General features: G+C 61.8%; 2 pseudogenes; both read left to right on the forward strand.

The window, feature by feature from the left end:
• Positions 1 to 6,205: 6,205 nt before the first annotated feature.
• Positions 6,206 to 7,419, forward strand: LOC113889262 (annotated as a pseudogene).
• Positions 7,420 to 13,048: 5,629 nt separating this feature from the next.
• LOC113889263 lies at positions 13,049 to 14,920 on the forward strand (annotated as a pseudogene).
• The last annotated feature ends 1,300 nt before the right edge of the window (positions 14,921 to 16,220 follow it).

Consider the following 16,220-nt stretch of genomic DNA (forward strand, 5'->3'; position numbering starts at 1 on the left):
TCAGAAAATAAAGGCCCAGTAGAGATGGTGCAGAGGGACCGGGATTGGCATGGCCAGTGGAGGTGTCTGTCCTGGCCCGCTGGGGGACCAGGCCCTAGCAGCCTGAGAGCTGGGTGGATAGAAGCCAGGTGGTGGGTGGTAGACCAGATGCCTGGTTTCAGCAGCTGCTTTCTCACTGACCTGAAAGGAAGGTTCCTGGTGCTGTGTATGTGTGTGCTCAGCGGTGTTTCAGTCTTTGCCACCTCGTGTACTGTATGTAGCCTGGCAGGCTCCTCTGCCCGTGGAACTTTTCAGGCAAGAATAACTGGAGGGCAATCTGCAGGGGAATCTTCCCAACCCAGGAATCGAACCCATGTCTCTTGCGTCTCCTGCATTGGCAAGTGGATTGTTTATCACCAGCACTACGTGGGAAGCCAGAGCTCTTGGTAGAATAAACCAGCGCTCGGAGCGGCAAGGGGGTGATTAAACCACCCAGTTCTGGGGGCAAAAAACAGTCCAAGGAGGGCTCCACAGGTCAGGGACTCCCCATTGTTCATTACCTTTTCCCAAGGGCCCCCGTCCCCACAGGGGACAGGGCAGGTAAAAGCATCGAGCTGGTCAGGTGCACCTTGGGGGTGCTTTTCTCACCTGAACTGAGGGGCTCAGTTGAGCAGTTTCTGAGCCCTGGCTTCCTGGGGTGGGAGGGGGGTAAGCACAACCCTAAGTCTCTGACCTCTCCTGGGAGGGGGTCTGGGCAGAGACCTCAGAGGTCCGGAGGAAAAACGCTTTCCCCCAGGAGTCTGTTGACTGGTGCTCTACAACCAGCCGGAGAAGAAGAGGGTGTGGTGGGAAGAGGGGACTTGGGTTGAATCTTAATCAGTGATGTGCTCGGTCGCTCAGCCGTGTCCGGCTCTTGCAGCCCCGTGGACTGGAGCCCGCCAGTCCTCTACCCATGGGATTTCCTCAGCAAGAATCTGGAGTGGGTTTGCCATTTCTTCCTCCAGGGGATCTTCCTGACCCAGGGATTGAACCCACATCTCTTGCATCTCCTGCATTGCAGGCAGGTTCTTTACCATTAGCACGACCCGGGGAAGGGAAGCCCAGTCTGTCAGGACCACCCCACCTTTCAGACAAGGTCTAGTTTCCGGAACAACCAACAAAACTCAAATGGGATTTTATTGTTAACAAGCAGTTCTGGGCAGGGGAAGGTGGAAACGACTGCTGAGTAACAAGCTAGATTCCTTTCCAGCCCCCAGCCACAGTAAGGGAAATGCCGGCAGGCCCTTCCCCAGCCATCCAGCATGCCCTTGTCCCAGATGTGGGCCCAGGAGCCCTAATCCCATGAAACAGTCCCTCCTTGCTCCACCCCCGCCCCACATTCCTCAGGCCAATCTGGTTGCAGATCTTAGAGAAGAGTTTTGGCAACAGGAGTCTGTGCCCAGGGAGCCCTGGGATCCAGGGCTGGGAAGCCAGGGAGCCCTGCCATCCAGGCCATGCCTCCTGGGCTCAGTTCCCCTTCCCGTTGGCACTGAAGGCACGGAAGTGTGGGGGCAGGCACCCCCATGGTTCCTGGGTCCCAGGGGCCCCAGCCTTCTGAGATCCCGAGCTCTGATGCCAGGTCATCCCCATCTGCCCAGCCTCCGTCTCCCATTACTGCCAACACCCCATCAAGCCTTGGCGGGCAGGAGGGCCGGTTCCAGGCAGGGCCCCTCAGTTGTGCCCTAAGCGTCCATTTTTGCCTTGAGTGCTTGTGCCATAGGGCAGGCGGGCATCCGAGCAACCCGTTCGGAAACATCCCCTGGGTTGGAGGGGGCAGCGACAGGGGAGGTGTCCTCGGGGCCTGCAACGGGAAGGGCCAGGAGCTCTGCTTTAAGGCATGGCCTCTCCATGCCCCTCTCGTCACCCACAGTGGCTCTGAACTCCCTAGGGGGCACCTCCCCCCCAGAGGCCTAGTCCCACTAATAGTCTTCAGGAACCCAGTTTTCCAGCAAGGGGCAGCCATAGGGGCAGGGAGTTCAACCAGTCTCCTCCCTGGCCTGGCCAAGGGCTCCCCTCTCCCCATTGCTATCCCCGCCCCCGACACTTGCTGGGACTCACCCAAGCTCTGGCACGGAGGGAGTTTGACCTTGGCCATAGGCAGTTGTGGTCTTTCCCAGGGGTCTGATGGTAGGGGTCAGGTGTCCAACCACTGGCATCCTCTGTTCTTCGGTGTGATTCTCCCCAGCCGGGGTCCAGCAACGTGCATCTTGGGGCGGGACAGCTGCGTTGGCTGGAGAGCCAGATGAGCTGGGAGCTGCATGGGGATCTGATACAAGGAGAAGTTGGGTTCAGTTGGGGGACACTCCATGGAGAGTGGTGCACAGCTAGTGGTACCCTGGGGCCTCTGGAGGAGTCCAGCCTTCAGAACCCGGCAAGGAAGGGGCCCAGACACCCCCAGCTCCTGTCCCTCTAGGCTCACCCCTTGTCCTGTGACTTCAAAGGCCTGGGACCTCCGCTTCCTCTTGCCTCCAGGGACTCCTCTTGTTTCTTTCTTGGGCTTTTATTCTGGCCTTGCAGCGGGGGACAAGGGCCATCGCCATGACGATCGACTGCCCGGGATGGCGCCTCGCCTGTGCTGCTGGATAGGCTGTCCTCGCTTGGCGGTGTGCTGGAGGGTGGGGCTGGGCGGCCGCTTGCAGGCCAGCGGTCTCGGTGGCCACACGTCATCAGTCTCGCCCAGCGAGTGCAGGGACAGCTGCTCTGCTTCATGGTGGGTGCCAGCAGTTGGCGCCCCTCGGCCCCCAGGGCCTGCGAGCGGTGCCGGGCAGCCTTCCCAGTGATGCTCTTGGTGTCGGCCGCGGTCTCCTTCCTCCCTGCGGCGGGACAGAGGGGCACCCACCCAGGATCAAGGCCACATTCCGCCCCCCCCTCCTGCACCTCCAATACCCCCTTCTCTGCTGCAGCTCACCCCAACTTGCTTGCTGTTTGAGAAACTTTGGGCAAGTTTCTGAGCCTTCTTTTCATCTGTAAACTGACGATGGTAAAACCAGCCTCAGTGGGTTGGGAAGATTTTTTTTGACCATGAACACGGCATACAGGATCTTAGTTCCCTGACTGGGGATCGAACTTTCACCCACTGCAGTGAAGTGCTGAGTCTTAACCACTGGACTGCCAGGGAAGTCCCAGTTCTGAAGATGGATTGCTGAGATATGAGGGTCACCTGTGGCCACAGGGTAGGGAGGATTCGGACTCTATTGCTATTTACAATTATTTCCGAGTGGAAGTGGAGGGGGCGTGACCCCCAAGTACCATGTGTTCCCCATTCTGGTTTCCAATTGTGTCCCCTGCTCTGTGTGGACAGAGCAGGTGGTTACTCTTCCTGGGTACTGGTGCCTCTCTTTCTAGAACGATGCCTGGGTGTGTTCAGCAGAGGAGAGGGAAGGAAGGGGCTTCGGCTGGGTGCGCTGAGCTATTGAGATCATGCCAGGCTCAGCTGATGGGGGGTGGGGAGGCAGGGGACACACCTTTGTGGGACAAGGGGATCTCCGACAGATTCTCGATGCTTCCGGGGAGGAGTTGATCTGGCCGTTCAGACCGACCTGAGTGGCAGCTTGTGAGATGAATGGGTTGGGAAGAGAAGCCATTGGACCCAGCAGGAACCCTATGTCCTCAGAGGGCTGTTTGGAAAAGTTCCATCCCAACCACTGGGTGTCCCTCCCGGGTACTCCCACCCACATCCAGGGAACCGTGGACCCACTGCTCACCTCCTGTGTCACCAGGGTGCCGGCCAGGATTGGGGGTGGGGTGGCAGACAGGAGCCCTTCGCTTGCCAGGCCCGGGAGCTGGCCTTGAACAGGTGGTTGCTTCACTGAGGTGGGCAGAGGAGGATGGGCAGCTGTTGCCCAGGCTGGTACCACGGGGGTCCCCACTGCCACGCCTCCTTGAGAACTGTGCATTGTGGGAACGAGGACCCCAAAGTCCTGGCTCCAGACCTGTGCCCCCCTCCCCTCTTTCCTGCTCCATCCTCCCTGGGAGGCCAGGTCTGGGCTGGCATCTCTGAGACACGGCCTGGTGGCTCAGGCGGGCTGGATGGCTGGAAGTGGTCCTCAGCTCACCTCTCAGTGCCGAGCAGAGGGAGGAAGCTTCCGTGCTGGTGCGGGGACTCGGAGTTCAGCATCTTGACGCTCTCTAGGTCAGACTCCTCCGGGGTCGGCACAGTTCCTGGGGGGCTAATCTTGGGCAAGGCGCTGTTCCTGGGGAGAGGAAAGGAGGGAGAGGGGAGTCGGAAGACTTGGTCTCGGACTGAGTAACAGCCTGGGTGACAAGGCACACAGAGTGTCTGGGGCTGTAATCTGGCTGGAGCCCCAGAAGACAGGGGGGCTTGTGTTCTGAGTCCCCAGGGGCCAGCCGTGGTCTGCTAGGCATCCCAGGGGCACCGCCTGGGGCCTGGGCTCCTGCGAGGGCATCCCTGGGGCCCCTTAGTGATATCTCAGATGGCCAACCCTGACCTTCAGACCCTGGATGGGGACACGTGCGGGGAGAAGAACACCACGGGAGGAGAGCTTGGCGAGCTCTGTTCGGATAAGGAGGAGGTGTCAGCTTTCTGGGACCAGCCAGCCCGGTCCCGAGGCCAGCCTACTTGCTGGAAGGCGCCGCCTTGGGCATCAGCCCTGCCCCTAGCACAGGGGCGCATGGTGCGGCCCGGGCGCCCACCTGCAGGGCCCGAGAGGCCAGGCGGTCCATCATGGTGGCACGCTCCAGGTTGCCCCTCCTCATGCTCCCGCAGGTACACTTCGCACAGCTCCTTCAGGTGCTGCGGCACGGCCAGGTTGCCGTCTGAGGGTGGGGGAGGAGAGGCAGGGCTCAGTGCGCGCCTCGGGCCCTTAGCGGGTCGGACTCGCGGGGTAGGTAGCGCGGGGACCCTACCCTGGATGAGCTGCCGCTGGGCGCGGATGATCTCCTCGAAGAGGCTGAGGCGCTGCTCCAGGCGGCGCAGGGCCTCGCGGCGGTGGGGGAGCGCGCCGTCGCGGAGCAGGGCTTGCGACTGCATCTCGGCGTTCTCCAGCTCCAGCTCGTGCACGCGGTAGAGCAGGCCGAGCGGCCTCGCGCTGCTGCTCCGAGCTGACGCGCCTCGGCCAGCGTCTCCTCCAGGCGGCGGCCCCGCGCGCGCAGCTCTCGGCACCGCTGCTCCAGCGCCAGCTGGGGAGCCGAGCGGGCCGTCAGCACCAGGTGGCCTGATGAGGGGCCGCCCGCGCCCGCCGCTGAGCGGGTCCTCGCCCTCCAAGCCCCCGGATGCTGTGCGGCCGGCTGAAGCCCCACTTCGAGGCCTGCTTTTCGAAGTAGTGTCTTGAACTCTGCACCCGGGGACTGCTCCTGAGTGACCCCTCTGTGCCCACTTATTGCAACCCATCCCTGAAACAGGCTCCGTGCAGTGCAGTCGCTCAGTTTCTTTTCGACTCTTTGCGACCCCATAGGACCGCAGCCCGCCAGGCTCCTTCTTCCATGGGATTCTCCAGGCGAGACATTGGAGTGGGCTGCCATTTCTTTCTCCAAGGGATCTTCCCGACCCAGGGATCGAAACCTCGGTCTCCCGCATTGGCGGGCGGACTCTTTACCATCTGAGCCACCAGGGAATCCAGGGAAATGAGCTCCGTGGACCAGCTCAACCGCAGCCCATCTCATGCCCTCTGGACTGGTGGACCCTGAAGCCCCCTGGTATGGCTATGCTCCAGAACAGAGAAGGGAGATCTGGAAAATCCTCATTAAAATGTTGGCTAACAGTTTTCTGAGTCTTTAATGTGTGAAAGGATTTATTTACTCTTCTCATCAACCCACTAGGGTTGACCACTCCCATTTTAAAGATGAGTTCTTGCCGGAGAATCCCATGGACAGAGGAGGCTGGTGGGCTATAGTCCAGGGGGTAGCAAAGAGTCGGACCCAACTGAGCACGGAGTCCACACACACAAAGCGTTAGTCCCTCACTGGTGTCTGACTCTGTGACCCGCCAGGCTCCTCTGTCCATGGGGTTCTCCAGGAAAGAATACTGGAGGGGGTAGCCATTCCTACTCCTGAGGATCTTCCTGACCCAGGGACAGAACCTGCGTCTCCTGAATTGGCAGGCGGATGCTTCACCACTGAGCCACCTGTGCTCAATAAATGCTTGCTTATTTCCACGTCCCACGAGAAACCGGAAAGAAGAGGCGGTGAGTAGGATGCGCGCGGGAAGGTCCTTCTGTTGGCTCCCTTAATGACGATACTGTCTGCCCAAGGCCGGGTACCCTCGGGACTCCGGAGGGCAGCGCTGGGTAGGGTAACCGCTGGCCTCCCTGACCGCGCTCCATCTCTGCACCTCTATGGCAAGTACCTCTACTGCGGAGAGCTGACCGTGCTGCGGCACAGGCCATCCCCCTGCACCAGCTGGCCACCAAGTACCGCGTGGCCTCCTTGCAGCGGGGCGTGGCCGACTATATGCGCGCGCACCTGGCGGGCGGTGCGGGCCCGGCGGTGGGCTGGTACCACTACGCGGTGAGCACCGGGGACGAGGCCCTACGCCAGAGCTGCCTGCAGTTCCTGGCCTGGAACCTGTCGGCCGTGGCGGGGAGCGCCGAGTGGGGGCGCCGTGAGCCCTGAGCTGCTGGCGCAGCTGCTTCCGCGCTCGGACCTCGTGCTGCAGGACGAGCTGGAGCTCTTCCAGGCGCTGGAGGCGTGGCTGGGCCGCCGCGGCCGCCGCCGGCTGTGGCCGAGCGCGCGCGCTGCGCGCCATCAGTACCCCATGATCCCTCCGGCTCAACTGTTCCAGCTTCAGGCGCGCTCGGCCGCCCTGGCGCGCCACGGCCCGGCGGTGGCCGACCTGCTCCTTCAGGCCTACCAGTTCCACGCCGCCTCGCCGCTGCACTACGCCAAGTTTTTCGACGTCAATGGCAGCGCCTTCCTGCCCCGCAACTACCTTGCGCCCGCCTGGGGCGCCCCTTGGGTCATCAACAACCCAGCCCGCGACGATCGCAGCACCAGCTTCCAGACGCAGCTGGGCCCAAGCGGCCACGACTCGGGCCGCCGGGTCACCTGGAACGTGCTCTTCTCGCCACGCTGGCTCCCGGTAAGCCTGCGACCTGTCTACGCGGACGCCACGGGCACAGCGCTGCCCCTCGCACGCCCCGAGGACGGCCGGCCCCGGCTGGTGGTCACGCCGGCCAGCAGCGGCGGCGACGCGGCGGGCGTGAGCTTCCAGAAGACCGTGCTGGTGGGGGCGCGCCACCACGGCCGCCTGCTGGTCCGCCACGCCTACAGCTTCCACCAGAGCAGCGAGGAGGCCGGTGACTTCCTGGCGCACGCCGACCTGCAGCGGCGCAACTCCGAGTACCTGGTGGAGAATGCCCTGCATCTCCACCTCATTGTCAAGCCCGTCTATCACACCCTCATCCGGACCCCCAAGTAGCCAGGCGGGCCAGGGTGGGAAGCTGAGCATCCTGAGGCCTCTGGATCAGGAAATAAAGGCCCAGTAGAGATGGTGCAGAGGGACCGGGATTGGCATGGCCAGTGGAGGTGTCTGTCCTGGCCCGCTGGGGGACCAGGCCCTAGCAGCCTGAGAGCTGGGTGGATAGAAGCCAGGTGGTGGGTGGTAGACCAGATGCCTGGTTTCAGCAGCTGCTTTCTCACTGACCTGAAAGGAAGGTTCCTGGTGCTGTGTATGTGTGTGCTCAGCGGTGTTTCAGTCTTTGCCACCTCGTGTACTGTAGCCTGGCAGGCTCCTCTGCCCGTGGAACTTTCAGGCAAGAATAACTGGAGGGCAATCTGCAGGGGAATCTTCCCAACCCAGGAATCGAACCCATGTCTCTTGCGTCTCCTGCATTGGCAAGTGGATTGTTTATCACCAGCACTACGTGGGAAGCCAGAGCTCTTGGTAGAATAAACCAGCGCTCGGAGCGGCAAGGGGGTGATTAAACCACCCAGTTCTGGGGGCAAAAACAGTCCAAGGAGGGCTCCACAGGTCAGGGACTCCCCATCGTTCATTACCTTTTCCCCAAGGGCCCCCGTCCCCACAGGGGACAGGGCAGGTAAAAGCATCGAGATGGTCAGGTGCACCTTGGGGGTGCTTTCTCACCTGAAACTGAGGGGCTCAGTTGAGCAGTTTCTGAGCCCTGGCTTCCTGGGGTGGGAGGGGTAAGCACAACCCTAAGTCTCTGACCTCTCCTGGGAGGGGGTCTGGGCAGAGACCTCAGAGTCCGGAGGAAAAACGCTTTCCCCCAGGAGTCTGTTGACTGGTGCTCTACAACCAGCCGGAGAAGAAGAGGGTGTGGTGGGAAGAGGGGACTTGGGTTGAATCTTAATCAGTGATGTGCTCGGTCGCTCAGCCGTGTCCGGCTCTTTGCAGCCCCGTGGACTGGAGCCCGCCAGTCCTCTACCCATGGGATTCCTCAGGCAAGAATCTGGAGTGGGTTGCCATTTCTTCCTCCAGGGGATCTTCCTGACCCAGGGATTGAACCCACATCTCTTGCATCTCCTGCATTGCAGGCAGGTTCTTTACCATTAGCACGACCCGGGGAAGGGAAGCCCAGTCTGTCAGGACCACCCCACCTTTCAGACAAGGTCTAGTTTCCGGAACAACCAACAAAACTCAAATGGGATTTTTATTGTTAACAAGCAGTTCTGAGGCAGGGGGAAGGTGGAAACGACTGCTGAGTAACAAAGCTAGATTCCTTTCCAGCCCCCAGCCACAGTAAGGGAAATGCCCGGCGGGCCCTTCCCCAGCCATCCAGCATGCCCTTGTCCCAGATGTGGGCCCAGGAGCCCTAATCCCATGAACAGTCCCTCCTTGCTCCACCCTCGCCCCACATTCCTCAGGCCAATCTGGTTGCAGATCTTAGAGAAGAGTTTTGGCAACAGGAGTCTGTGCCCAGGGAGCCCTGGGATCCAGGGCTGGGAAGCCAGGGAGCCCTGCCATCCAGGCCATGCCTCCTGGGCTCAGTTCCCCTTCCCGTTGGCACTGAAGGCACGGAAGTGTGGGGGCAGGCACCCCCATGGTTCCTGGGTCCCAGGGGCCCCAGCCTTCTGAGATCCCGAGCTCCTGATGCCAGGTCATCCCCATCTGCCCAGCCTCCGTCTCCCATTACTGCCACACCCCATCAAGCCTTGGCGGGCAGGAGGGCCGGTTCCGGGCAGGGCCCCTCAGTTGTGCCCTAAGCGTCCATTTTTGCCTTGAGTGCTTGTGCCATAGGGCAGGCGGGGCATCCGAGCAACCCGTTCGGAAACATCCCCTGGGTTGGAGGGGGCAGCGACAGGGGAGGTGTCCTCGGGGCCTGCAACGGGAAGGGCCAGGAGCTCTGCTTTAAGGCATGCCTCTCCATGCCCCTCTCGTCACCCACAGTGGCTCTGAACTCCCTAGGGGCACCTCCCCCCCAGAGGCCATGTCCCACTAATAGTCTTCAGGAACCCAGTTTCCAGCAAGGGGCAGCCATAGGGGCAGGGAGTTCAACCAGTCTCCTCCCTGGCCTGGCCAAGGGCTCCCCTCTCCCCATTGCTATCCCCGCCCCCCGACACTTGCTGGGACTCACCCAAGCTCTGGCACGGAGGGAGTTTGACCTTGGCCATAGGCAGTGTGGTCTTTCCCAGGGGTCTGATGGTAGGGGTCAGGTGTCCAACCACTGGCATCCTCTGTTCTTCGGTGTGATTCTCCCCAGGCCGGGGTCCAGCAACGTGCATCTTGGGGCGGGACAGCTGCGTTGGCTGGAGAGCCAGATGAGCTGGGAGCTGCATGGGGATCTGATACAAGGAGAAGTTGGGTTCAGTTGGGGGACACTCCATGGAGAGTGGTGCACAGCTAGTGGTACCCTGGGGCCTCTGGAGGAGTCCAGCCTTCAGAACCCGGCAAGGAAGGGGCCCAGACACCCCCAGCTCCTGTCCCTCTAGGCTCACCCCTTGTCCTGTGACTTCAAAGGCCTGGGACCTCCGCTTCCTCTTTGCCTCCAGGGACTCCTCTCGTTTGTTTCTTGGGCTTTTCTTCTGGCCTTGCAGCGGGGGACAAGGGCCATCGCCATGACGCTCGACTGCCCGGGATGGCGCCTCGCCTGTGCTGCTGGATAGGCTGTCCTCGCTGGCGGTGTGCTGGAGGGTGGGGCTGGGCGGCCGCTTGCAGGCCAGCGGTCTCGGTGGCCACACGTCATCAGTCTCGCCCAGCGAGTGCAGGGACAGGCTGCTCTGCTTCATGGTGGGTGCCAGCAGTTGGCGCCCCTCGGCCCCCAGGGCCTGCGAGCGGTGCCGGGCAGCCTTCCCAGTGATGCTCTTGGTGTCGGCCGCGGTCTCCTTCCTCCCTGCGGCGGGACAGAGGGGCACCCACCCCAGGATCAAGGCCACATTCCGCCCCCCCCTCCTGCACCTCCAATACCCCCTTCTCTGCTGCAGCTCACCCCAACTTGCTTGCTGTTTGAGAAACTTTGGGCAAGTTTCTGAGCCTTCTTTTCATCTGTAAACTGACGATGGTAAAACCAGCCTCAGTGGGTTGGGAAGATTTTTTTTTTGACCATGACACACGGCATACAGGATCTTAGTTCCCTGACTGGGGATCGAACTTTCACCCACTGCAGTGAAGTGCTGAGTCTTAACCACTGGACTGCCAGGGAAGTCCCAGGTTCTGAAGATGGATTGCTGAGATATGAGGGTCACCTGTGGCCACAGGGTAGGGAGGATTCGGACTCTATTTGCTATTACAATTATTTCCGAGTGGGAAGTGGAGGGGGCGTGACCCCAAGTACCATGTGTTCCCCATTCTGGTTTCCAATTGTGTCCCCTGCTCTGTGTGGACAGAGCAGGTGGTTACTCTTCTCTGGGTACTGGTGCCTCTCTTTCTAGAACGATGCCTGGGTGTGTTCAGCAGAGGAGAGGGAAGGAAGGGGCTTCGGCTGGGTGCGCTGAGCTATTGAGATCATGCCAGGCTCAGGCTGATGGGGGGTGGGGGAGGCAGGGGACACACCTTTGTGGGACAAGGGGATCTCCGACAGATTCTCGATGCTTCCGGGGGAGGAGTTGATCTGGCCGTTCAGACCGACCTGAGTGGCAGCTTGTGAGATGAATGGGTTGGGAAGAGAAGCCATTGGACCCAGCAGGAACCCTATGTCCTCAGAGGGCTGTTTTGGAAAAGTTCCATCCCAACCACTGGGTGTCCCTCCCGGGTACTCCCACCCACATCCAGGGAACCGTGGGACCCACTGCTCACCTCCTGTGTCACCAGGGTGCCGGCCAGGATTGGGGTGGGGTGGGCAGACAGGAGCCCTTCGCTTGCCAGGCCCGGGAGCTGGCCTTGAACAGGTGGTTGGCTTCACTGAGGTGGGCAGAGGAGGATGGGCAGCTGTTGCCCAGGCTGGTACCACGGGGGTCCCACTGCCACGCCTCCTTGAGAACTGTTGCATTGTGGGAACGAGGACCCCAAAGTCCTGGCTCCAGACCTGTGCCCCCCTCCCCTCTTTCCTGCTCCATCCTCCCTGGGAGGCCAGGTCTGGGCTGGCATCTCTGAGACACGGCCTGGTGGCTCAGGCGGGCTGGATGGCTGGAAGTGGTCCTCAGCTCACCTCTCAGTGCCGAGCAGAGGGAGGAAGCTTCCGTGCTGGTGCGGGGACTCGGAGTTCAGCATCTTGACGCTCTCTAGGTCAGACTCCTCCGGGGTCGGCACAGTTCCTGGGGGGCTAATCTTGGGCAAGGCGCTGTCCTGGGGAGAGGAAAGGAGGGAGAGGGGAGTCGGAAGACTTGGTCTCGGACTGAGTAAACAGCCTGGGTGACAAAGGCACACAGAGTGTCTGGGGCTGTAATCTGGGCTGGGAGCCCCAGAAGACAGGGGGGCTTGTGTTCTGAGTCCCCAGGGGCCAGCCGTGGTCTGCTAGGCATCCCCAGGGGCACCGCCTGGTGGCCTGGGCTCCTGCGAGGGCATCTGGGGCCCTTAGTGATATCTCAGATGGCCAACCCTGACCTTCAGACCCTGGATGGGGACACGTGCGGGAGAAGAACACCACGGGAGGAGAGCTTGGCGAGGCTCTGTGTCGGATAAGGAGGAGGTGTCAGCTTTCTGGGGACCAGCCAGCCCGGTCCCGAGGCCAGCCTACTTGCTGGAAGGCGCCGCCTTGGGCATCAGCCCTGCCCCTAGCACAGGGGCGCATGGTGCGGCCCGGGCGCCCACCTGCAGGGCCCGAGAGGCCAGGCGGTCCATCATGGTGGCACGCTCCAGGTTGCCCTCCTCATGCTCCCGCAGGTACACTTCGCACAGCTCCTTCAGGTGCTGCGGCACGGCCAGGTTGCCGTCTAGGGTGGGGGAGCGGAGAGGCAGGGCTCAGTGCGCGCTCTCGGGCCCTTAGCGGGTCGGACTCGCGGGGTAGGTAGCGCGGGGACCCTACCCTGGATGAGCTGCCGCTGGGCGCGGATGATCTCCTCGCAGAGGCTGAGGCGCTGCTCCAGGCGGCGCAGGGCCTCGCGGCGGTGGCGGAGCGCGCCGTCGCGGAGCAGGGCTTGCGACTGCATCTCGGCCTTCTCCAGCTCCAGCTCGTGCACGCGGCAGAGCAGGCCGAGCGCCTCGCGCTGCTGCTCCGAGCTGACGCGCCTCGGCAGCGTCTCCTCCAGGCGGCGGCCCCGCGCGCGCAGCTCTCGGCACCGCTGCTCCAGCGCCAGCTGGGGAGCCGAGCGGGCCGTCAGCACCAGGTGGCTGATGAGGGGCCGCCCGCGCCCGCCGCTGAGCGGGTCCTCGCCCCTCCAAGCCCCCGGATGCTGTGCGGCCGGCTGAAGCCCCACTTCGAGGCCTGCTTTTCGAAGTAGTGTCTTGAACTCTGCACCCGGGGACTGCTCCTGAGTGACCCCTCTGTGCCCACTTATTGCAACCCATCCCTGAAACAGGCTCCGTGCAGTGCAGTCGCTCAGTTCTTTTCGACTCTTTGCGACCCCATGGACCGCAGCCCGCCAGGCTCCTTCTTCCATGGGATTCTCCAGGCGAGGACATTGGAGTGGGCTGCCATTTCTTTCTCCAAGGGATCTTCCCGACCCAGGGATCGAACCTCGGTCTCCCGCATTGGCGGGCGGACTCTTTACCATCTGAGCCACCAGGGAATCCAGGGAAATGAGCTCCGTGGACCAGCTCAACCGCAGCCCATCTCATGCCCTCTGGACTGGTGGACCCTGAAGCCCCCTGGTATGGCTATGCTCCAGAACAGAGAAGGGAGATCTGGAAAATCCTCATTAAAATGTTGGCTAACAGTTTTCTGAGTCTTTAATGTGTGAAAGGATTTATTTACTCTTCTCATCAACCCCACTAGGGTTGACCACTCCCATTTTAAAGATGAGTTCTTGCCTGGAGAATCCCATGGACAGAGGAGGCTGGTGGGCTATAGTCCAGGGGGTAGCAAAGAGTCGGACCCAACTGAGCAACGGAGTCCACACACACAAAGCGTTAGTTCCTCACTGGTGTCTGACTCTGTGACCCGCCAGGCTCCTCTGTCCATGGGGTTCTCCAGGAAAGAATACTGGAGGGGGTAGCCATTTCCTACTCCAGGGGATCTTCCTGACCCAGGGACAGAACCTGCGTCTCCTGAATTGGCAGGCGGATGCTTCACCACTGAGCCACCTGTGCTCAATAAATGCTTGCTTATTTCCACGTCCCACGAGAAACCGGAAAGAAGAGGCGGTGAAGTAGGATGCGCGCGGGAAGGTCCTTCTGTTGGCTCCCTTAATGACGATACTGTCTGCCCAAGGCCGGGTATCCTCGGGACTCCGGAGGCAGCGCTGGATAGGGTAACCGCTGGCCTCCCTGACCGCGCTCCATCTCTGTACCTCTCTGGCAGGTACCTCTACTGCGGAGAGCTGACCGTGCTGCTGGCACAGGCCATCCCCCTGCACCAGCTGGCCACCAAGTACCGCGTGGCCTCCTTGCAGCGGGGCGTGGCCGACTATATGCGCGCGCACCTGGCGGGCGGCGCGGGCCCGGCGGTGGGCTGGTACCACTACGCGGTGAGCACCGGGGACGAGGCCCTGCGCCAGAGCTGCCTGCAGTTCCTGGCCTGGAACCTGTCGGCCGTGGCGGGGAGCGCCGAGTGGGGCGCCGTGAGCCCTGAGCTGCTGGCGCAGCTGCTTCCGCGCTCGGACCTCGTGCTGCAGGACGAGCTGGAGCTCTTCCAGGCGCTGGAGGCGTGGCTGGGCCGCGCGCGGCCGCCGCCGGCTGTGGCCGAGCGCGCGCTGCGCGCCATCCGTTACCCCATGATCCCTGCGGCGCAGCTGTTTCAGCTTCAGGCGCGCTCGGCCGCCCTGGCGCGCCACGGCCCGGCGGTGGCCGACCTGCTCCTTCAGGCCTACCAGTTCCACGCCGCCTCGCCGCTGCACTACGCCAAGTTTTTCGACGTCAACGGTGCGCCATCCTGCCCCACAACTACCTCGCGCCTGCCTGCGGCGCCCCGTGGGTCATCAACAACCCGGCCCGCGACGATCGCAGCACCAGCTTCCAGACGCAGCTGGGCCCAAGCGGCCACGACTCGGGCCGCCGGGTCACCTGGAACGTGCTCTTCTCGCCACGCTGGCTGCCGGTAAGCCTGCGACCTGTCTACGCGGACGCCACGGGCACAGCGCTGCCCCTCGCACGCCCCGAGGACGGCCGGCCCCGGCTGGTGGTCACGCCGGCCAGCAGCGGCGGCGACGCGGCGGGCGTGAGCTTCCAGAAGACCGTGCTGGTGGGGGCGCGCCACCACGGCCGCCTGCTGGTCCGCCACGCCTACAGCTTCCACCAGAGCAGCGAGGAGGCCGGTGACTTCCTGGCGCACGCCGACCTGCAGCGGCGCAACTCCGAGTACCTGGTGGAGAATGCCCTGCATCTCCACCTCATTGTCAAGCCCGTCTATCACACCCTCATCCGGACCCCCAAGTAGCCAGGCGGGCCAGGGTGGGAAGCTGAGCATCCCTGAGGCCTCTGGATCAGGAAAATAAAGGCCCAGTAGAGATGGTGCAGAGGGACCGGGATTGGCATGGCCAGTGGAGGTGTCTGTCCTGGCCCGCTGGGGGACCAGGTGCTAGCAGCCTGAGAGCTGGGTGGATAGAAGCCAGGTGGTGGGTGGTAGACCAGATGCCTGGTTTCAGCAGCTGCTTTCTCACTGACCTGAAAGGAAGGTTCCTGGTGCTGTGTATGTGTGTGCTCAGCGGTGTTTCAGTCTTTGCCACCTCGTGTACTGTATGTAGCCTGGCAGGCTCCTCTGCCCGTGGAACTTTTCAGGCAAGAATAACTGGAGGGCAATCTGCAGGGGAATCTTCCCAACCCAGGAATCGAACCCGTGTCTCTTGCGTCTCCTGCATTGGCAAGTGGATTGTTTATCACCAGCACTACGTGGGAAGCCAGAGCTCTTGGTAGAATAAACCAGCACTCGGAGCGGCAAGGGGGTGATTAAACCACCCAGTTCTGGGGGCAAAAACAGTCCAAGGAGGGCTCCACAGGTCAGGGACTCCCCATTGTTCATTACCTTTTCCCCAAGGGCCCCCGTCCCCACAGGGGACAGGGCAGGTAAAAGCATCGAGATGGTCAGGTGCACCTTGGGGGTGCTTTCTCACCTGAAACTGAGGGGCTCAGTTGAGCAGTTTCTGAGCCCTGGCTTCCTGGGGTGGGAGGGGTAAGCACAACCCTAAGTCTCTGACCTCTCCTGGGAGGGGGTCTGGGCAGAGACCTCAGAGTCCGGAGGAAAAACGCTTTCCCCCAGGAGTCTGTTGACTGGTGCTCTACAACCAGCCGGAGAAGAAGAGGGTGTGGTGGGAAGAGGGGACTTGGGTTGAATCTTAATCAGTGATGTGCTCGGTCGCTCAGCCGTGTCCGGCTCTTTGCAGCCCCGTGGACTGGAGCCCGCCAGTCCTCTACCCATGGGATTCCTCAGGCAAGAATCTGGAGTGGGTTGCCATTTCTTCCTCCAGGGGATCTTCCTGACCCAGGGATTGAACCCACATCTCTTGCATCTCCTGCATTGCAGGCAGGTTCTTTACCATTAGCACGACCCGGGGAAGGGAAGCCCAGTCTGTCAGGACCACCCCACCTTTCAGACAAGGTCTAGTTTCCGGAACAACCAACAAAACTCAAATGGGATTTTTATTGTTAACAAGCAGTTCTGGGGCAGGGGGAAGGTGGAAACGACTGCTGAGTAACAAAGCTAGATTCCTTTCCAGCCCCCAGCCACAGTAAGGGAAATGCCCGGCGGGCCCTTCCCCAGCCATCCAGCATGCCCTTGTCCCAGATGTGGGCCCAGGAGCCCTAATCCCATGAACAG

The sequence above is a fragment of the Bos indicus x Bos taurus genome, unplaced genomic scaffold, assembly GCF_003369695.1.
Source record: "Bos indicus x Bos taurus breed Angus x Brahman F1 hybrid unplaced genomic scaffold, Bos_hybrid_MaternalHap_v2.0 tig00011688_arrow_arrow_obj, whole genome shotgun sequence".
NCBI lineage: Eukaryota > Metazoa > Chordata > Mammalia > Artiodactyla > Bovidae > Bos > Bos indicus x Bos taurus.